This window comes from Pollachius pollachius, assembly GCF_949987615.1.
Source record: "Pollachius pollachius genome assembly, chromosome: 3".
Classification (NCBI taxonomy): Eukaryota; Metazoa; Chordata; class Actinopteri; order Gadiformes; family Gadidae; genus Pollachius; species Pollachius pollachius.
The window spans coordinates 25,162,567-25,171,546 of NC_136936.1; positions in this window are offsets into that span (position 1 = coordinate 25,162,567).

The window sequence follows — 8,980 nt, forward strand, 5'->3', positions numbered from 1 at the left end:
TATATTACTGTACAGCATAAAAACATTTGCTTATAACAGTAGCTCAGCATATCAAATATTTGTACTCAACCCTTCTCCCCAGTTGAAATAAGTGTTCATCTTATACAGTAGGCCTACTTTAGTATAACAGTCCTTGGGTTAGTAAACAAATCACAACAACCAACATGAATTTGTTTTATTCATGGAAAAAATATGAACTATTTACAAAAATAAAACGTGTAGGGTGCGTTTGCTAGGGTCAAAAATAGTCACAGCTCATCTTGAGCATCTACTGTCTCCTGGTAGCCACGGTACTGCCCATCTTGTGTTGGGTAATTAGCTCTGATGGCCTGGACAGCACAGGAAGCCGATACTGTCTAAGAAAGAAAGAGAACAACATAAGCAAACGATAAATTATGCCTTGTTTAGCCTATACAGCATTACACAGACTTCAAGCTAACATAACATAGCCTATGCTCTGCCAATAAGATCGGCTACCTTCGGATAACTACATTGTCACGTTCCCCGGGACTCAAAACTATTGTAGCCAATGTGTTAGTAAAAAAAAACAAACACTTACTTTATGCTCAGACGTCTGTTTCTCCCGGATGGCTTTGGCTGGCGTTTCCAGTTCACTTTCTGGGTCCGGAAATATGTATCCAATACCAAACTGTTCAGATAAGGCGTAAAGCCTGGGTGAGAGGTTACACACGGCCCCGTCCTCGCCAGATTCAGCCATTTTTTCTAGAAGAAACTGGCATCGCTGAAATTCACTGAAGCACAGGGACTCTGTGAGTGTCTAGGCGAACAGAGCAAACCGGCGCGCTCCGGCAGCTCCTCTTCCTCGGCAACAGGCAAAGCTTGTTCAGCTGCAGCCGCAGTAGCCTCCTCCTCTATTGGTGTCAATTCTTCCTGGCTGTATTCTGGCTCGTACAAATAGCCCTGAATGTCCGAATCCAACAATAGATTTTCTAAATCCACTTCGGCTGTTTCACATTGCTATCTATGTGTTTACATCTCGTACGCAAGCTCTCGCCACCCCTCATTCTTATTGGTTGGCTCACAAATTTGCGGAACGAGTGGTTTGTAGTCCTCGGCCCTTCTAGCAGGCAAGCAAAGTTTTACTGAGATGACGTCAAACGAAAATTAGATCAGGAAATCTGGGCCAAGGGAAGATTGGGTTAGACTGAGAGGAAAACTTTTTCTTTATATTACAATAGCGATTTTATAATGATAGAGCGCCGGTTCTGAATCGGTGAAGTATCCCTTTATTTGAATCGAATCAAATTTTTGAAAGCTCTAGCCGTCGAATAATCAGTTGAACCAATACTAATCGGGTCCCTGTACAGTGTTCTGTGCTGTACCAAGAATAGCCTCTTTGTGGACATTCAAGTTTTTCTAAGTCCTGTTACACCGTAAACAGGACATGGCAGCGTTCACAAGCCTTTGGTGTTTCTCCACCCAAAGTCCTCTTACTGCATCCATAGTTGTTATACGTGTTGATCACTCATCTCCATAGCAGTTGGTGGTACAAGCCAACGTTGACTTGGACGTGCGGCCATATTGCAACAGATTCATTCAGGATGCCATCTTTCTCAGAAGGAGGTGTAGCCTACTTTGAGTCATCAAACAGGGAATCAATCTAATGTAAACCAAACTGGTTTAAAATTGGATTATAAAGTGGGTGAAACTCCATTCTAATTGAGTCCTCTGATTGCATCTGAGGTTTTGGTGAAAGGACAGAGCATGCTCATCTTCACGGTCTCTATAGTCACGTTTCCATCTGAAAGGTGAATCGAATCTTTAGAAAGTTCGAAAAAAATAAAATCGAATTAGGTGCGTTTCCATCAAGTGGTTGGAGCGGAAAACTACACACATTCCAGGGCTTGTCGTATCCTTTTGATAACATCCTCTCTTAGATCCTGATATATAGTGGAATTGCGTTTTTTTCCATCTAAAATAGCTGTAATGTTTTTTTCTTCGATGAGAGCAAGGAAAAGTGTTACCTCTTCAGCGGTCCACACGTATCTATTATTCACATTGGCCATCTATTCCATGGACGTATTTAAAGGATACATTGTACATATTTATAATTTAAAATTCGTCGCAGCCTTTATACAACGGACACTCCAGGGTCTATAGCATAACCGCGTTGTATGTTTACAGTTTAATGCATTTTCCACAATTTACCAGCTCTCGTTTTGAAGGCTGAACAGACAATTTGACTGGAATTACTTAGTAGGTGTCCATATATCAGGGATTAATGGACACGGTATAATTAAAGGATATACAAACATAGACATCCTATATCATATATGTATGATATAGGATGTCTATGTATACAAAAGCTTAAAAATATATATATATTGACACTACAAATTGATGTCGGCAGGGTTGCTATGGACGGTCGTTTTGCGGAAATCGGAAAGACGTCGTCAGTCCTGTGTGTTCAATGTTCGCTACGTCACAGCTGTTTCGAAAGTCAAAAAAACACCTCAACCAAGCGGAAAAACTTTTTTTGCGAATTAGAAACCGGAAGTTACCAGAGAGTGCCAATTCTCATCCTATTAGACATTCTCTGGTTTAATCCAGTTTCATTTTAGTTTATGTTTGTGACGTTGGGAGATACTCGTCTCCTTAATATTGATGGCATTGTTATTAATTTGTTGACTTGGAGCACCTCAGGACTTTGGTGTTGTTCAGACGGAAAGCCCGTTCTGATCTGATGTTCTGATCTGATGTTCTGGTCTGATGTTCTGATCTGATGCTCTGATCTGATATTCTGATCTGATGTCCTGATCTAATGTTCTGGTTTGATGTTCTGATGTCCTGATCTGATGTTCTGATCTGATGATCTGATGTTCTGATCTGATGCTCTGATCTGATATTCTGATCTGATGTTCTGATCTGATCAACAGGTAGACTAGGGTCCCCCTCACAGGGCAGCACTTCCCCGGAAGTAAAAGTATAGTCCTTTTCAGAATTAGCTTTAAGCTATACTTTGTAGCTATCCCATGTACTCTAGATATATCTACATCATTTTACTATTCTATCCATCTGTCTGTCTGTCTGTCTGTCTGTCTGTCTGTCTGTCTGTCTGTCTGTCCGTCCGTCCGTCCGTCCGTCCGTCCGTCCGTCCGTCCGTCCGTCCGTCCGTCCGTCCGTCCGTCCGTCCGTCCGTCCGTCCGTCCGCCCGCCCCTCCATCCATCCATCCATCCATCCATCCATCCATCCATCCATCTATCTATCTATCTATCTATCTATCTATCTATCTATCTATATTGTAACAATGTCTGTTGTTACACACCAACTAGGTGTTGTTACACCCTACGTCAACTCCAGACCAATGACGTAGGGTGGTGATGTTGAACCTGACTGGATGACAAGGTCGTGTAACAGGCTGCCATGCATGATATCTCCTGAGTGTGTGTGTGTGCGTGAGGGCTGGTTTAACCCGTGTACATTGATTAGTCAATGCACGGCAGGTTTTCAGCCTCCCACAGCGCCAAAGTCCAAGCAGACTGACTTGGGCCAGGTAAGGCTGCTTAAAACAGCCATCAATCACACACACTTCACATTGGATAAGAGCTGATGATCAGAGCTTAAGGTCTGTGTATGCTGGGGAAAGGTGCTTCAATGCTTCCTTTCTTGTCTCCTTCAGCATAGGGTAGACTGGACCCTCCTTGACAAAAGGAATGAAACAGTGCCGTCCCACAATTCCTTTCGATCATACTAATTGGGATCTATTTTCTGAGTGGATAAGTGGACGTAATATATGTGTGAGCAACCATCCTAAATGGGAAAATGATTGAGTTTCCCTCTTGTGACTGGTAGCCCCTGTTTCTTTTTTGTTTTTGAATTCATTTTGTGTTTTCCACATTTGTATAGCCTGTGTGAAACAACACAGTCAGAACACACGGGGCAAAGTATCTAGGATACGCTTTTAGTCGTCAATCTTCAGAAAACTGTAGTTCAACCACGGCAGACCCCGTCGATAACATCCTCCGTCACATAGTGACAAAGCCTAGTGTAGCCTCAGACTCATAGTGACGTAGACTTAGTCTCATAGTGCCGTAGCCTAGTGTAGCCTCAGTCTCATAGTGACGTATCCTAGTGTAGCCTCAGACTCATAGTGGCGTAGCCTAGTGTAGCCTCAGTCTCAAAGTGACGTAGCCTCAGTCTCATAGTGACGTAGCCTAATGTAGCCTCAGTCTCATAGGTCTCATAGTGATGTAGCCTAGTGTAACCTCAGTCTCAAAGTGACGTAGCCTAGTGTAGCCTCAGTCTCATAGTGATGTAGCCTCATGGCCCTGTCTTGCACCCAGCGCAATTGACTTTCTACACCGACGCATGTATCGTTGCTAGTTTGCACCCGTCGCAAAGCTGATTTTCCCCTGCAACTCGCGCCACTACACTTGCACCCTGAGAGGCGTGTCGGCACAAATTATACATGGTGCTATCTTACAGATCGATAAAGTAATTGCGCCACTGACCGGCGCCGACCTTGTCTAAATGCCCTAGCGGATATCGCAGTCGGTGTTGCTATTTAGACGTGCCTAGGCAGGTTGGAACTGTATCGTAAGCTTACACACACAGGCTATACACAGCACATGTAAACAATTAGCCTAATTGAAATAATATGATGTCAAAGATTGTTAATATGTTTGAAACTGCATCAAAATAGCATGTGGATTGTGGAAACATTTCCATAGGGGCTGCATGAATCAACACTGTAGTAGGCTATGCCATGCATTAAATATATAATAATTATAACAATAATAAACTCGAGCAAAGTATATCCCAGCCTTCCAAAACAAAATCTTGTTGTAGGGTAAATGATAACGTTGGTTAAATTATTTGGGAAAGAACAGCTGATACAGCAGTAATAAGTTGTACTTTTAAATCAATGCATCTGTAAACAAAGTACAGCAAACACATATTTTCTTGTCACAGACATCCTGTACAAGCCCATAACTTTTAGGATTGATGAGTATTTGATCATGAGAAAACATAGTTTCACCGCGAGTGAGTGCTTAAAAGAATGAATGAATGCGGATGATGCTTGGCACGTGTATGCACCAGTGGCGCCAGAATGAGTTCAGTGGTGGGGGGGCCAAATGCGCGTGCATGTGTCGAAAAGTGGGTGAGACCTCATCATCCTAAAGCCGGCCACATACCGTCGCCGAAGCGCCGCGGTGCGCATTTCACGCGCGTCAATTGCCGCCCCTTGCACCAATAGGAAGGGGCGCGCTGCAGCACCCTTGTGATCCAAATAATGTGTCGTCACCGCAAAGTACAAACTGAATCATCATAATAATCTTCTTCATTGTCATAATTGTCATCATAATCCTCATCATCATCACAATCATCATTATAGATGGCTTTCGGATTTGACTGTAGAACTTTGGTCGTGTTTAATGCAGTGCTTCACGCAGACTCAAGGCAGCAACAAAGTTTAAATAACAATGGATTCCGAGTTCCTATAATAGGCATTATGATGGCGGTCCTCTGCGTAGTGCAGTGAGTCTAGTTAGTAGAGATGCGCGGATGAGCTGTCATGCCATTCCGATTTTCAGTTGCGTGTTCCGCGTCCCGACAAAAAGCGGCTCGCTAAAATGTCCAACCACTATGAAATGTCCCCTGTTGTCAGCGAACATAGCCAACGTGGTCTTATTATAGCCCCTTTATTAACTAAAAGCCACATAGAAAGAGTAAAGCATCCAGCATATGATTTCAACAATGTGTGAGGGCATATGCAGCAGGGATGATCGCACAGTGGAATGCTTATGGAAAACCAGCGGACGAGCACTGGGCGGAGATTTCAGAAGCAGGGAGATTATAGAAAAATATAATTTGTTGGTTTGCCATTTGTCTAGTCAATATGTTAACCTACTTATTCATTTATTTATTTCAAATTTGTCTGCGACGAACGAATCGGGGTAAAATCGGGCTGAAATCGTGTAGTCTGAGCCAGCAAGCAGCAGCAGCGCCATTGTGCGAATTCCCTACTAGACCAAACGAGACTCGTAATGGTAGGTAAAAACAATAGTTTATTATAGCATGCAATTGTGATGTAGAAAAAAATAAAAATAAAACAAAGTGCTTGCATGATATGGAAGCCTACGGCGATCGTTAGTTAACTTGTGTCGCGGTGCCTTATCATTTGTTTACCCTTGGGCCATGGCAACGCGATTGCTACCTGCTGTAGTACTCTCATTGGCTGAATCGTTGAGAACGTTTTAGACTCAATCAATATAAGGTCGTGGGGAGGCGAAGCTCTGTTCATTTGTATAGTAACAATATTAGGCCCAAACATTACTAAGAAACGAAATAGTTCATCAATACAGGCTAAAAAAAATATATACTTTTTTTTTTTTCTCACGAAAAGTGGGGTGGCCATTGGCCCCGCGGCCTCATAGGTTCCGGCGCCTATGGTATGCACCCATCTGTTTAAACACACGCAAACTAAACACGTAACGCCTAATACAGTCCATGGCAATGTATATTAACGGGGGGACACATGAATATTATGAACACAAGTCGATAATGTATACAATACTGGTAAGAAACAATGTTTGTTAATGTATTGCTGCATATCATTAAATATACCAACAGTTGCGGCCACAGGACCGCATCTCATATATGTGTCAAGTTCTCTTTGCCAAAATTTGATGACATGACGACTCAGTTTCTGAAGTTGAAGAGGAAAACACTATTCCATGTGTGAATTAGGCCATATTATTATGCCATAAACTGAGCCACTTGAAGTTTGAAATTCATGTGGTCATGCATCTGTCTCAGCAGAGACTGCAAACGCGCTGTCAAAATATCAACTTGTCAAGTTCAAATGCGCTGGCTCTTAAAGGGGATGGGAGATGGAACTCTCATTGGTTTGTTGCACGTTACGCCCAAAACACACCTATGGGTTTCAGACCAACCCATTTTAGATTTGCGTCGGGCGCAAGAGTAATTTGCACACTGTCATTTGCATCAGCACTCTGAGGTAAAGACATTAGGGTCGAGCACCCTGAGGTAGAGACATTAGAGTCAGAGCACCCCGAGATAGAGATATTAGGATTGAGCACCCTGAGGTAAAGACATTAGGGTCGAGCCCCCTGAGGTAGAGACATTAGGGTCAGAGCACCCTGAGATAGAGATATTAGGATCGAGCACCCTGAGGTAAAGACATTAGGGTCGAGCACCCTGAGGTAGAGACATTAGAGTCAGAGCACCCCGAGATAGAGATATTAGGATCGAGCACCCTGAGGTAAAGACATTAGGGTCGAGCCCCCTGAGGTAGAGACATTAGGGTCAGAGCACCCTGAGATAGAGATATTAGGATCGAGCACCTTGAGGTAAAGAAGGTCTTGCACCATTAGATAGAGACATTAGGGTCTGAGCACCCTGAGGTAGAGACAACCAAGACTTTAGCTTGGTTGATGGAATACCCAGGAGGGTATTCCATCAACCAAGCTAAAGGCAAAGCCGGGCTTATTTCGCTTAGCCTCGCTACTTTAAGCAAGAGTTGCGTTCCATCAACGTAACGTAAGGGAATCTCCGCTAAGTAATCATGGCAATTTATCCGACCAAATCAACCTGGTCGGTACCAGGCTAACTGTCAGGCTTACTTGAGCAATGTTTCAGAGAAATCTCATCTGTCGGAAACAAGTGTACCATCAGAAAGTTCCGCCAAGCCTATTCCTCATGGTTTTGTCATAAATGTACATATATGAAGTACAAACAGCCTATATTTTCATTAAGGGTCTAAGATTAAATGATGCAAATAAAATTAAATGAATCGCTATCTATTGCTATCGTGGATAATTTCTAAACACAGTTTTAGACTAAATTATGTATTCTATCAAAATTGGGATCCAGCAGTTGGGTGAGTGCTCTAGCATCCACCCTGTAGTACGGCGAGCCGAGTTCGCGTCCTGGGCATGATATTGAAATCTGATTTTTGTAATTTCCTTTATATCAGAGAAATTCCGCCTAACAATTGACTTTTTATATAATGAATATGTCTTACAATATCCCTATAACCCAAATATAACTTGCAAAAACCCATGGTAAAGTTAATGTTAATATTAATGTTACTGATAAGCTTTTGTCACAATGACAAAGACACTACTGCATGGGAAATTGCAGCCACATAAATTCCATTCAGGTGTGTTTCTCGGCAGCCAAGACCACTTCAGTTGAGAAAAATACTATGGTCAGTCAATTTAGAATATTCAAAGGAATGGAAAATAAATTGCATGCAAAGTTTTTTGATTTCTCCAGTAATCCTTCCTAATTGGCTAAATAGGTAGAGATTGAACCCCAGACGACTGGGTGCAAGTCCGACACACTACCTCAAGACTTTCTCCCTGAATTCTAATCTATGGTCAATATTACATTTATATATGTTATGCTTAATACTAATTTCAAAGATCAACGATTTTATTGCCAGGCGGCCTCCCTGTTTTTAGTAATGGTTACGGTGTTCCCTTTTTGGGTTATTATATGCTTGTACTTCTCATAGACCTCCACAAGCAGCTTCTGTTTGCCGCTGGAAAAGATCCCGCTCGGTTCTTTTCAGACATTTGATCCATTCGACAGTCACGGTTCTGGGCTGGTTACATGTCTCGTGAGCGTGCGTAATCAACGATAACGTAAGCCTGGCTTGAACTAACCTGAGCAAGGTGCGGCTGGGTTGATGGAACTGCTTTAGCCTCAAGTGGAAGTTGGCGTTAGTTCTAACCGGGCTTAACCAACTAAGCGGCGCTTTCGTTAGCGACTTTGATGGAATACCCCTCTTTGGCTTCTGTGTTCATGAGCCGCGGTTCAATATTCAACCCACTCCCCCCACACACACATGCTGTGCGGGCGACCCGTCTCCCTTGCTGATCTGGATTCATTGGGGATATTTAAGTGGGGCGCGTGAGGCATCAATAACATAAACGGCTTGGTAAATGGGCTGCTCCATGGGTCCTGATCCACACACACACACACACACAC